Raw genomic sequence first — 14,078 nt, 5'->3', positions numbered from 1 at the left:
CCCTGCTACAAACTGCTGTGAGATCAAGATGCAAGGAAATTGTATTCCCCAAAGTTTCTTGCTCATAACTGCTCAAATGAGAGAGACCGTGCCCTCTCTGGCCACAGGCCTAAAGCAGGGACCATTTTTAGAGTTTAATGCTGGACTGTGCTTCACCCTCAGGCAGAGTTAGAGTCAATATGGATGCACCTGCCACACAGCCGGGCAGGGGACACAGGAGACAAAGCTCTCCTAAGCACACATAGGAAAATACCCACCTGCTACAGACAGCTGTGAAACTGAGGAGAAGCCTACCCAACCCACTACAGCTACCAATAACACCAATATGAAGTGCTTGGTTCCCAGTAGGTTGCTCCATCACCATTACTGCCATTACTCACACCCTAAGAACCCATCCACAGGGGCCTAAGAACCCATCTACACACCTAGCTCACCACTCCTACTACTAACTTGTAAGCAAGCACCCGGAGGCCACAGAATTGGCCGTCCAGGACCCAGTAACACCAAGGTCAGTATGAGTGGCTCTAGGGCCTAGAAAAAGGCACACCCAGCCCACTGCTGCACCACCAGGGCCAGAAGCCTGGCTCAGTTGGTGTCCATGTCTCCACCAAAACTTTACCACACCTCAACTAATAACCATACACTAAGCCACTGAGAAAATCACAGATATCACTGACCCTGTGTACTGCCAAAGAAGTCATATAAAGACCACACTACCACAGGAACCCAAAACCAAAGCCAAAGTATCTTAACCAACAACATATACAAATCTTCAGAAAATATTTCTTCCCTACAAAAATATTTTAAAAAAATGGAACAAACAATTGCTACACCAGATGCAGAGATATCAAAAAAAGGGCACAGTAAACACGAAAAAGCAGGGAAATATGACATCACCAAAAGACCACAACAATTATCCAGCAATAGATATCAATTTAAAAAAAATTCCTCAAAATACCAGAGAAAGAAACCAAAATACTGATTTTAAAGTTTAGTAAGATGCAAGAGAAATCTGAAAACCAATACAAAGAAATCAGAAAATCAATTCAGGTTATGAATGAGAGATTTACCAATGAAACAGGTATCTTTTTTTTTTTAAAAAAAAAAAAAAGAAAACAGATGTGACACATTAAAAAATTGAAGAAAATACAAAATATATTCAAGCAAAAAAAATAATAATCTCAGAACTTGCAGACAGAATGAATTTTGAAATAATGCAGTCAGACAAAAATAGGAAGAAGTATAAAAAGGAATGCGCAAAGCCTTTGAGAGGTCTGGGACTACTTAAAACAAACAAACATATGAATTATAGTATTCCTAAGGGGAAAGAGAGACTAGAAAGTATAAAAAATCTATTTCAGGAAATAATCAATGAAAACTTTCAAAGTCTAGCAAGAGAGTTAGATAACCAGATACAGGAGGCCCAGTTATCCCCAGGAAAATACACTGTAAAAAGGACTTCACCATAGCATTTTATATTCAGAATGTGTCAAGTCAAAGTTAAAAAAAAAGAATTTTAAAATTAGCAAGAAAGTATCTATCTAGTCACCTATAAATAAAACACTATAAAACTAACTGGACTTTTCAGCAGAAATCTTACAGTCCAGAAGAGAATGAATGGCATTTTCAAAGTGCTCAAAAACAAACAAATAACAACAACAAAAAACAACTGTAAGCCAAAAGTTTTATATCCTGCCAGAATAAGCTGAATAAATGAAAGAAAAATAAAAGATTTTCCAGACAAGCAAACACTGTGGGACTCAGTAGAAAAAAAAGTAGAAGGATCACAAATTAACACATTAGCATCACATCTCAATGAAACTAGAAAAACAAGAACAGACCAAACTCAGAGTTAGCAGCAAAGAAATAACAAAGATCAGAGCAGAACTAAATGAATAAAAATTAAAAAAAACAAAACAAAAACAAAGGATCAATGAGACAAAAAGTTGGTTATTTAAAGACAGAAACAAAATTGATAAACTGCCAGCTAGACTAACCAAGAAAAATAAAGAAAAGATCCAAATAAAATCAAAGAGGAAAAAGGAGAAATTACAACTGATACCACAGAAATACTAAAGATAATCAGAGACTATTATGTATAACTATATGCTCATAAACTAAAAACTTAGAGAAAATTGATAAATTCCTAGAAACATACAACCTCCCAAAATTGACCCAGGAAGAAATAGAATTCCTGAACAGATCAATTATGATAGCAAGATTGAATCAGTAATTAAAAAAATCTCCCAATAAAAGAAAGTCCAAGACCAAATGGATTCACAGCCTAAATATACAAAACACACAAAGAACAATCACCAACCCACCTGAAATGATTTCAAAACTACTGACGAGAAAATTCTCCCTAACTCATTCCACAAGGCCTGTACCACCCTGATACCAAAACCAGACAAAGATACACAAAAACAAAAACTATAGACTAATATCTCTGATGACAGCGATGCAAAATTCTCAACAAAATACTAGCAAATTGAGGCTGGGCGTGGTACCTCACACCTGTAATTCCAGCACTTTAGGAGGCCAAGTTGGGCAGATCATAAGGTCAGGAGTTTGAGATCAGCCTGACTAACATGGTAAAACCCTGTCTCTACTAAAAATACAAAAATTAGCCGGGTGTGGTGGTGCACGCCTGTAATCCCAGCTACTTGGAAGGTTGAGGCAGGGGAATTCTTGAGCCCCGAAGGTTGCAGTGAGCCGAGATGGTGCCACTGCACTCCAGCCTGGGAGATAGAGTCAGACTCTGTCTCAAAAATAAAAATAAAAAATAAAAAATACTAGGAAATTGAATCCAACAGCATGTCAAAAGATCATACACCATGATCAAGTGAGATTTATCTCAGAGATGCAAGGATGGTTTAACATACACAAATCAGTAAGTGTTATACATCACATAAACAGAATTAAGGACAAAAACGAGATGATCATCCCAACAGATGGAAGAAAAAGCATTTGATAAAATTCATCTTCCATTCATGGCAAAAATCCTCAACAAACTAGACACAGAAGGAACATCCCTCAACATAAAAAAGGCCATGTATGACAAATCCTCAGCCAACATCATTATGAAATTGGGAAAAGTTTAAAAGATTCCCTCTAAGAACTGAAACAAGATAAGGATAACCAATTTTACCACTCTTGTTCAATATAGTACTGCAAATCCTGGCAGAACAATCAGGCAAGAGCAAAAAACAAAAGGCATCCAAATTGGAAAAGTAGTAGTCAAATTATCCCAGTTGGCTAATGAGATGATCTTGTATACAGAAAATCCTAAAGACTCCACCAAAAATCTCTTAGGTTGGTAAATTAATTCAGTAAAGCCTCAGGATACAAAATCAATGTAAAAAATCAGTAGTGTTTCTATACAACAATAAAAATCTAGCTGAGAACTAAAGTAAGAACGCAATTCCACTTACAATAGCTACAAAAATAAAACAAAACACCTAGGAATGTATTTAACTAAGAAGGTGAAAGATCCCTGCAAGGAAAACTAGAAAAGACTGATGAAAGAAATTGTAAACGACATAAAAAAATGGAAAAACATCCTATGCTGTTAGATAAGAAGAAATAATATTATTAAAATGACCATATGGCCCATGGCCCAAAGCTACAAGTTCAATGCAATCCTTATCAAATTACTGATGTCATTCTTCACAGAATTAGAAAAAGCAATTCTAAAGTTCATATGAAACCAAAAAAGAGCCCAAATTGCCAAAGAAATCCTAATCAAAAAGAACAATGCTGGAGGTACACATTACCTCACTTCAAAATATACTACAAGGCTATAGCAACCACAATAGCGTGGTACTAGTATAAAAATACCCACAGATCAATGGAACAAAATAGAGAAACCAGAAATAAAGTCACATACTTACAGCCAATTGATCTATAACAAAGATGGTAAGAACACTACACTGGGGAGAAGACATACTTTTCAATTAATGGTGCTGGGAAAACTGGATTACAACATGTAGAAGAGTGAAACTGGACTCATATATGTCACCATATACAAAAATAAAATTAAGATGGATTAAAGCCTTGAATGTAAGATCCAAAACTACAAAAATACTATAAGAAAACCTAGGGAAAACTCTTCTAGATACTGGTTTAGGCAAACAATTCATGACTAAGACTTCAAAAGCACAGGCAATAAAAACACAAATAGACAAATGGAACTTAATTAAACTAGAAAGCTTCTGCACCACAAAAGAAATAATCAGCAGAATGAACAATCTCTGAAATGAAAGAAAATATTTGCTAACTATACATTGAACAGGGACTAATATCCAGAATTTACAAGGAACTCAACCAAAAAGCCCCAAATAATCCCATTAAAAAGTGGACTAAGAACATGAACAGACATTTTTCAAAAGAAGACAAATAGCCAACAAGCACATGAGAAAATGCTCAATATAATTAATCAGTAAAATGTAGATTAAAACCACAATGAAATATGATATAACTTACACCAATCAGAATGGGTATTAAAAAGACAAAAAAAAAATAACAGACATTGGGGGAAGAGGACGCAAAGAAAAAGGAACTGTTATATACTGTTGGTGAGAATGTACATTAGTATAACCTTTATGGAAAACAGTATGGTAAGTTCTCAAAGAACTAAAAATAGAACTACCATTTGTTCCAGTAATCCCACTACTGGGTATCTACCTAAAGGGAAATAAATCATTAAATCAAAAAGAGACCTGCACTGTTACGTATACCGCAGCAGTATTCAAAATCACAAAGATATGGAATCAACCTAAGTGTACATAAATGGAGGACTGGATTTAAAAAGTCATATATGTACACACTACTACTTAGACATAAAAAAAATGAAATTATGTCTTTCACAGCAACATGGATAGAAATGAAGACCATTATCTTAAGTGAAACAACTGAGACACCAAAAGAGAAATACCGCATGTTCTCACTCAAAATGTGAGCTAAATAATGTGTACACATGGAAGCAAAGTGTAGAGAGATAGACAATGGAAACTTGGAGGGGTAAGGGACTGGGAATGGAGTGGATGATGGAAGGTTGCTTGGTGGGTGCAAGGTGCACTGCTACAGTGACAGATGCACTGAAGGCCCTTACTTTACCACAATGCTATATACATCAACGTAGCAAAACTGCACTAGTTTTCCATAAGTATTTACAAAATAAATTTAAAAAAATTTGTTTAAATTATCAAAAGTATCAGAACCCATTTCTTGATATTTTCTGCTTTCATTTTTTTTTTAATTGTACTTTAGGCTCTGCATTACATGTGTAGCTCATGCAGGATTGTTGCATAGGTACACACATGGCAATGTGGTTTGCTGCCTGCTTTCATTTTTTTCACCTAACATTCAATGCTCGAACTACTGAAAAATAAATTTCCTTCTTGGTGTTCAAGCAAAACTAATCTTTCCAAGTGATCAGTAATTTCTTGGTTATTAGAATGAACAGACACTTTTCAGACCTTTGAGCATCTAACAGCAACATAATGCTCTGGTTAGTAGCAAAGACAACAGGAATGCAAATCAGTGCTCAGCCACTTACTGGCTATCAGACCTTGAATAAATCACTTAACCTCTGTTTGTTTTCCAGCTATAAAATGAGAATAATACTTAGGGTCCTTAGGATGAAGAGATTACATATACAAAGCATTTAGGAGAGTGCCTACTAGACAGCAATCTGTACAAGTGTTACTGAAACTTGCTTTCTTAAGTATCAAAAACACCACTCTCTCCTGAGTTTCTTCCTCCTTCTCTAGACCATCTCTGCTTTTTATTCATGCTACTTTCTTTCACTGAGTCCTTCAACACGGTTCTCTTCTCTTCTATGCTTTGGCTCAAATCCACCTAAATTGGAGACACTTTGGGCGTCAAATTCCCAAATCCATTTGCCTACTGGACACTACTATTTATGTACCTCTAAAGACCGTTCAAATATGTCCAAAATTGAACTCATCAAGTTTCTCCCTGAAAGTGTACCTCCTAGTGTCTTCTCCTGGCTGGCTAGGAATTAGAAACAGAAGTTTCCTGAATTTCTTTGCCACTCTGGTCTAATTGTTCTCTAAGACCTACTGATTCGGCTTCTTTATCCTGTCAAGTCTAAAACAAACCATTTATATTCAAATTCCTCCTCTATTACATATTATCAATATGATCTCAGGCAAATTGCTTAATCTTTCTGAAACACAGTGTCCTTAATAACACTATCTATGTCATAGGTCTTTGTGATGATTAAATAATATATGTAAAGCACTTAAAACACTACCTAACATATAAAAAAATGCAATGAATGTTAACTTTAGTTTTTATTATTACTATCTCTTTTCAATGTCCTTCCCATCATCCCCTCTGCCACTGGCCTAGATTATTAACTTCCCATCTAAATTACTGTAATTGCCTCTTAACTAAACATCTTTCCTCTAATCTTGCCTTCTCCCATATATTCTCTACCTAGAAGCAAACTTTTTCAACTCAAAGTAAATCAAGTCTTTTGCCTGCTAAAACTTACTAAGGGCTTCCCATAGCTTTTATGGTATTATCCAAATTCCTCAACATGCATATAAAAACTGTTGGTTTGTTTGTTTGTTTTACCCCAAAGGAAGGTACAGCACAGTCTCTCGTCCCGTAATTTCCAATTCAACTGTCCTGATCTGTCAGAATCAAAATCTCTCTCATGTTCACATATCACAATGCTAATATCACACCTATTTTTTCTTTTTTTGTTTGTTTGTTTTTTTTTTTTTTGGAGACGGAGTTTCGCTGTTGTTACCCAGGCTGGAGAGCAATGGCGCGATCTCGGCTCACCGCAACCTCCTCCTCCCGGGTTCAGGCAATTCTCTTGCCTCAGCCTCCTGAGTAGCTGGGATTACAGGCACGCGCCACCATGCCCAGCTAATTTTTTTTTATTATTTTTAGTAGAGACGGGGTTTCACCATGTTGACCAGGATGGTCTCCATCTCTTGACCTCGTGATCCACCCACCTCGGACTCCCAAAGTGCTGGGATTACAGGCGTGAGCCACCGCGCCCGGCCCCATATCACACCTATTAATTTTAATTTGAGATTAGGTGATTAATCTGTCAGACCCCACATAAATGTGATTACCTTTAGTTCAGGGACTGTATTTATCCATTTTTGTACCTCAGAAACTTACTCCAATGTTTCACAGACGAATTTGATAACTGTTTGCTAAATAAATACCGAATAATGAAGAATAACTTATTAAAGTATTCAATTTCAAATGTTATGACAAAGATAAAAACCATACCTAAACCACTTCTCATAAATAAACAACATTAAAAAACTGCATTTCTTTTAGTAGGAAAAAGCATTCTGAGTTACAAAAATTCTTACCTTAATATATTTCTTGCTATAATCACAACCTGGCTGTAGGGATCGGAAATCTATGTAATTTACTCAGTGGATGAACTTCAGGCACCCCATTGACTTCCTTTATTAATTCAAGTGGCATATCAGTTCTGTTTCACACTGATGTCCAAAGCAAATTCAGCTAGAGAAGTTGACAACTTGCTGCTGAAGATACAAAACCAGTGTTTTACCCAAAATGCAGTCAATAATTTGCTTTAAGCCTCTTTGACTTAGTTTTGCTTTTCCTTTCCTTTATTATAGTTAACACGTTTAGGGTTGGGCGTGGCAGGAGGATGGATTATTTTACAATTTTATTGCAAAGATCAATACATAACATTCTTACAAGGACTTGAAACGTAACCATTTTCTACTTAGTTGTATACTTAAAGTATCTCTAAAAAGCCAATTTTAAGATGTGTAACAAGTTCAGTAACAAACGCCTTTAACATTGTGCTTTAAAATGTAAAAGTTATTGGGGAAGGGGAGGCTGAAAAATTGTGTTTTTTTTTTTATCCCAAGGCAGTTGTAACTATTGCATAGGCAAATTGTGCACAAAAAGCTTAGTACTCCAAAATGTTTCTGTGGCCTCCTCCCTTCACCCGCTAAATAACGGAAAAAAAATTATTGAACTGAGGTTAACTTGTGCCTCGTAGGCTCAACCTTATTTCACAAACCTCTTGACTGGAACACCCATAAGTATCGACATCTAACCTTGGTGTATGCGCACCAACCTTCCCCCAAGCCACTGGAACTCCGTGAAGGCGGGGACTTGGACGTATTGCTTCTTCCAAAACACCAAGAAAGATGCTGAACACAGCAAGCTGGAGATAATCACGCATAAGAAGTGTTTCTCTGCGATAATTACATTAAATTTTGATCTTAACTAATTCAATCCCGGGCCAACGCGTTCCGTCTGGTACCCATTCAACGAACACACCAAACCTTAGAAACTTCACTCACCCGCACTCTAGAAAGAAACCTAGGAAGAGTTTAGCCGGGCGCGCACGTGACGTCATACGCACGCTGGCCGTACAGGTCCACGCATGCGTGCAGGGTCGCTGGGCATATATAGTCGCTTGCCCTCCGCCCCAGCGGGACAAGCTGCGTAACGGTTCACAAGCTGAAGGCGCCGGGAGGTTTGACGAAATACGAACCCGATGCGGCGCTAGCGGGAACTTAGGGCCAAGGTACAGGCCCCGCCCCGTCCGGTCACATCCCCCAGAATTCTCGCCGCTTACGTTAGCTCCGCCCCAGTCGCGTTCCCTCTTTCGCGGCGGGAGGCACCCTCAGGAGAAGCGGGCGGGTCTGCTGGGCGGGATTTGAGCTTCCCTTTGGTAGACTGGAAGTTCCTGTAAGCAGGGCCCTTTTAAAGTCCAGTTCTCTTCCCCTAAGAAGTAGCCACCTACAGTCTTTATACAAGGAAGCATTTACAAGTATAACAATGTTATTTCAGAGTTTTTATGATAATTTCAGGCATTGGCATAATGCCATCAATGAGTCTTGCTATTTACAGACAGATTTGATTAACCTTGCCATTGTTTTATTGGGCTGTGATTTTGTGGTATAATCAATATTTATTATAAGTTATTTTATAGATTTATTATACTTTTTTATTTAATATAACTTGTAATTGATAAATATTATTATAATTTATCATTTTTAATGATAAATTGTTAAATGTGACTCCACTGCTAATTTCAGATATATGCCTTCCATCATTTAAGTGAAACCATCTTAGTGTGAAACCAAATGTAATAATTACATGAATATTTCCAAGGCTAATTTGAACTAAAATATCTTCTCTATATACATATTTGCAGGATGATATAGCTAGCTATGTTTAAAGCGCCTTTTTTTTTAATCAACAGGAAGCATTCAGTGCTAGTCCAAATTCCGTTTTCCCTCCCCATCCCTGTAGTTATATCCCACCCCACACAGAAGCCAGGGGTGACAAGTGCATGAACTCAGGAGCTGTCCATTTGAAGAAAACTATAAGGAAAGTTTAGATGCTATCCTCCTTCCTTCTCTGGTTTCATCCAGCTGTGAAATACTGTTCCTTCTTTTTCTCTTTTTTTTTAATTGTACTTTGGGCTCTGGGGTACATGTGCACATCCTGCATCCTACAGGATTGTTGCATAAGTACATACATGCTACCTCACCCCCCCGACCACCAGGTTGCCTACATCAGGCATTTCTCCTGGTGTTATCCCTCCCCATCCTCCCCCCGCCCCCCACTGTCCCACCTCTCCCCTCCACCTAGCCCAGTGAGTGATGTTCTCTTCCATGTGCCCAAGTGTTCTCATTGTTCATCACCCGCCTATGAGTGAAAATGTGGTGTTTGGTTTTCTGTTCTTGTGTCAGTTTGCTGAGAATGATGGTTTCTAGATTCACCCATGTCTCTACAAAGGACGCGAACTCGTTTTTTTTTATGGCTGCATAGTATTCCATGGTGCATATGTGCCACATTTTCTTTGTCCATTCTATCATTGTTGGGCATTTGGGTTGATTCCAGGTCTTTGCTATCATAAACAGCGCTGCAATGAACATACATGTGCATGTGTCTTTATAATAGAACAATTTATAATCCTTTGGGTATATACCCAGTAATGGGATTGCTGGGTGAAATGCTATTTCTAGTTCTAGATCCTGGAGGAATCGCCACAGTCTTCCGTAATGGTTGAACTAATTTATACTCCCACCAACAGTGTAAAAGTGTTCCTTTTTCTCCACATCCTCTCCTGCATCTGTTGTCTCCAGATTTTTTAATGATTGCCATTCTAACTGGTGTGAGATGTATCTCAATGTGGTTTTGATTTGCATTTCTCTAATACCAGTGATGATGTGAAGCCCTCCACACGGGCTTTGGATCCTGACCACTTTCATCTCCCCTCTATCATCAGTAATATAATCTTCTCTCAATGTATTTTCAGCTTTCCTTCTTTATTTATTCTTTCCCTTCAGCATTTAAACACATTCTCCCAGGGTGTTGCTCTGTCGCCCAGGCGGGAGTGCAGTGGCGAGATCATAGCTCATTGCAGCCTGGAATTCCTGGGCTCAAGGGATCCTCTGGCCTCAGCCTTCTGAGTAGCTAGGACTACAGGCACAGGCCACCACACTCAGCTAATTTTTTAAAAAAAAATTTTGTGGAGACGAGTTCTCACTATGTTTCCCAGTCGGTCTCACAGTCTTCTGACTCGTAGGCGCTAAATATTTCTTGAATGAACAAATGCTGTGGAAAACTATTTATCTTACTTCACTTCTGACTTCTACCCCTCCGTCCCACCCCTATGCCTCTCCCCATTACACTTAAACTGCCCTTAGAAAAACCACTGAAGAACTCTTTGTTGCTAACCCAAAAGGACTTTTTTAGTCTCATATTTTTGAAAACATTCTTTATGCTACAACATAGACCTAGTTTTCCTCTTACCTTCTATCAACTGAATCTTTTAAAATTTCTAATCATCTGTTTAGCCTGTAAGTATCCATGTTCTATAGAATGTGATGAAGATATCTAACAGAGGTATACATGTAAGTCCTTTTTTTGTTGTTATTAAAGTGATTGTTCTCAGTTCCTGTAAGACACAAACACTTCCTACACATCCAATAACTTTCAATCTTATTTCTTCTGCATAATCTCCCAATTAGTGGCAGAGGCTCCAGAGCTTCTAATGTTTTCCTTCACAATAGCAATTAGTTTTCACAAATTAGAAAATTTCTCATGAATGTACAGTACAATTTAAGATAATAAGAGGAAAAAAAGAGATTGATTCAACTGAATAAGGCAATGAAGACATATTAATGCCCAAACAATTCATTATTCTATGCCTGTTGAAGCAGCATTAAAAAGCTACTCTAAAGCTAACAATTAATGTAATTTTTATTAAAAGGTATGACTTTTAAAGGTGCAATGAAAAAAGTTTTTATATAAAATCTACGGGGTAAAAATCTTCAATTTTAAGAAAAGTTAAAATGAAATTTTCATTAATCAGTAATGAAGACCAAAAGCAGAATGGGTAATTTTTTAAGTGATACATAAATATAAGGATTCAGTGCAGTTATTATAAATAAATCAAAAGTAAAATTAATCTGCAGATTTCTGACATATCTTCCCTCTGATAGAATTTTCATATTATCCTTTCCTGTTTACTTTTTAATGTCTAAATGTAAAATTGAATTGCCTAACATGTCCATCACTTCAAATTCATTTCCTTTGCATTAATTATAGGATGATTAACCCATTCCTATTTGCAGTCTATCTATTCTGCAAGCTGTTGTCATCAGGTTGCATCCCTGGCCCCTGAAAATATCATCATCTTACTCCTGAGATTTTCTAGCAATGATAGCTAGGCTACATTAGTTGGAGTTCATTTCCTTGTATCTCATAGCCTTTCTGCCCAATCCTAATGAACATCTAAATGGATTTGTAAAATCCTGTTTCAGCAAAGCATCAAATTTTTATATTGTTATGTAGCTGAACCAGGAGATAAATAAAACATAAACTTTTATAAAATGTATGTTTAAGTTATAAATTTAAATAATAAAGCATGTAATCACTCAGTGCATATTAGAAGAAAATATGCACTGAGCACATATTTTTAAATATTTTTAAAACGTAATATTAGGTACCACAAATTGAGACAACATTAGTATCTATTGAAGAGGTCTCCCAAAAGAGAGAATTATTTAATTATTTAATTATTTAATTATTTAATTAAAATATAAAATTTAATTATTAAAATTTTATATTTTAATAATTAATTTTTTTAATTTATTATTTTAAAAAATCCTGTTTCAGTTTAAAAATTATCTTTCCTTCAGTTCCTCCTCATTTTAAGAATTGTCCAAGAAAAAAATAGCCTATATTTGAATTTTAATTATAAACTATAAGTAGGTCAATATTTTATAGCATATTGATTCATACAAGTGAATTACAAATGTATGCATTCTTTTGTTCAAAGACTATAAGAAATGTATGACTTCCCCAAAAATATAAATGTTTCCTGATATACCTCATATATAACATTTTCTTACTTTCTTTGTTTCTTTCTTCCTTCCTTCCTTCTCTCCCTCCCTCCCTCCTTCCTTCCTTTCTTCCTTTCTTCCTTTCCTCTTTCCTTCTTTCTTTCTTTCCTTCCTTGTTTCCTTCTTTCCCTCTTTTCTCTTTCTTTCAAGACAGCATCTCACTCTGTTGCCCTAGCTGGCATACAGCGGGAAGATCATAGCTCCCACTGTACCCTCAATCTCCCAGCCTCAAGCGATCCTCCACTTCAGCCTCTTGAGTAGCTAGTACTATAAGGAGGCAACATTATGCCCTGCTAATTATTTTAGTAGATGTGAAAGTCTCACTGTATTGCCCAGACTGGTCTCAAACTCCGGGTTCAAGTGATCCTCCCACCTTGGCCTCCCAAAATGGTGAGATTACAGATATTAGCCACCATTTCTGACATTTTCTTAATAAGTTTTTTTAAAAAAGGCTTTATGTAAACTTAATGAATATTCAGGGAGCATTTACCAAGTACTTGACATTGAGCAAGGCCATTTAACAGTAAGTTCAGCACAAACAGGCATAGCCCTGGCCGATTTGGAGCTTACAGTGGAGACAGACTAGTTTCTCACATCATAATCAAAATCTTGCATTGATTTATCTGAATTTTGAAAAAAGACTGTCTCCACTGTGTGACTCTGGTGAAACTGGCTCACATTAAACAAAGTCACATTGATGTTAAAAACACCTGATAATACAAATGTATTAAATTTCAATCAAAAGTTTTAAATTATTAGCTATATAACTGGAATAGGGCATTGTCTTAACATCAATACTTATGAGAAACCATAAACCCTTGGTTGTTGGGAAAGCATTGAATTTCATAATCAAGTCATGTGAGTTTGAGATCATAGTCTACTGAAGAAATACATGTGGATATTCACATTTGTGGTCAGGACACCATCTCCCCTCAATGTTTCCCTCTCAAATGGTCTCTTTTCTAGGCATGTAATTAAGCTTCTGCAGATGTGTCCTGTTTTCTTTTTTATTTTCTTTCCGTGCCTTGAAGTGGATTAGGAATAAATTACAGCTATGGCTCTGGTAATATTTACAAGTGTTTGGCTATGCCATGTTCTTTCCCTTAATTTTCTAACAATTTGTAAAATTGAAGACTCTGTATAATCACTGTAATCTCTTTAGTGATTCTGAGAAGACACATATCTCTCTCTTTAAATTTTCTCATCTGTGGCATATAATTTTACTTTTACAGCTATATATCCACCTCTTTTTTAAGCATAGAGTAAGCCTTCAAGGCTTGTCAGTGAATTAGATATTCTGCTGTTAAAAGCCAATCTGAGCACCCTCAAGACTTGGAATTGGCTGTTTCCCAATAATAAATAAAAGGCTGTGGCTCATCTTAGTGCTATAACAAGAATGGGCACTTTCTTCTTCCAGTCTGCTTTCTTCCAGATCAGAGGATTCTTATAAGCATTTATATGTTTTGTTGGGGAAAAATCATTTATCCAAAGTTTAATCATCCCTTCAGTTTTACTTAAACTGTTTTCTTTTTTGATTAATTCAAATAAAATTTAAATTAATACTTTTAATTTAAAATATCATTTATGATTCTTTTAATTTAAGTTAATTTTATCTTCCTGGCCAGTAACTTAATTCTAATTCTGTTTATTGTACAGCAATATCTGAAATGATGTTCA

The 14,078-nt window shown here is 36.4% G+C and overlaps 1 protein-coding gene across 7 annotated transcripts in view; it reads right to left on the bottom strand.

Moving 5' to 3' along the window:
- The window catches only part of POT1 (protection of telomeres 1), a 156,638-nt gene extending 148,262 nt beyond the window's left edge, over nucleotides 1-8,376 (bottom strand). For 2 of the 7 annotated variants that reach the window (XR_002479035.2, XM_012474026.2), the window contains exons 1-2: nucleotides 8,091-8,347; nucleotides 7,365-7,544 (exon numbers count right to left, since the gene is read on the bottom strand). The gene's annotated coding sequence lies outside the window, so the exon portion shown is untranslated. Of the gene's footprint in view, nucleotides 1-7,364; nucleotides 8,011-8,090 lie in introns of those variants that run through there. The other 5 variants (XM_012474023.3, XM_012474021.2, XM_012474022.2 and 2 more) reach the window with 5 other exon arrangements.
- Between the last annotated feature and the right edge of the window lie 5,702 nt (nucleotides 8,377-14,078).

The sequence above is a fragment of the Aotus nancymaae genome, unplaced genomic scaffold (genome assembly GCF_030222135.1).
Source record: "Aotus nancymaae isolate 86718 unplaced genomic scaffold, 86718_ANA_hifiasm-v0.15.2.pri h1tg000002l, whole genome shotgun sequence".
Classification (NCBI taxonomy): domain Eukaryota; kingdom Metazoa; phylum Chordata; class Mammalia; order Primates; family Aotidae; genus Aotus; species Aotus nancymaae.
This window is presented reverse-complemented; position numbering and strand designations above follow the sequence as displayed.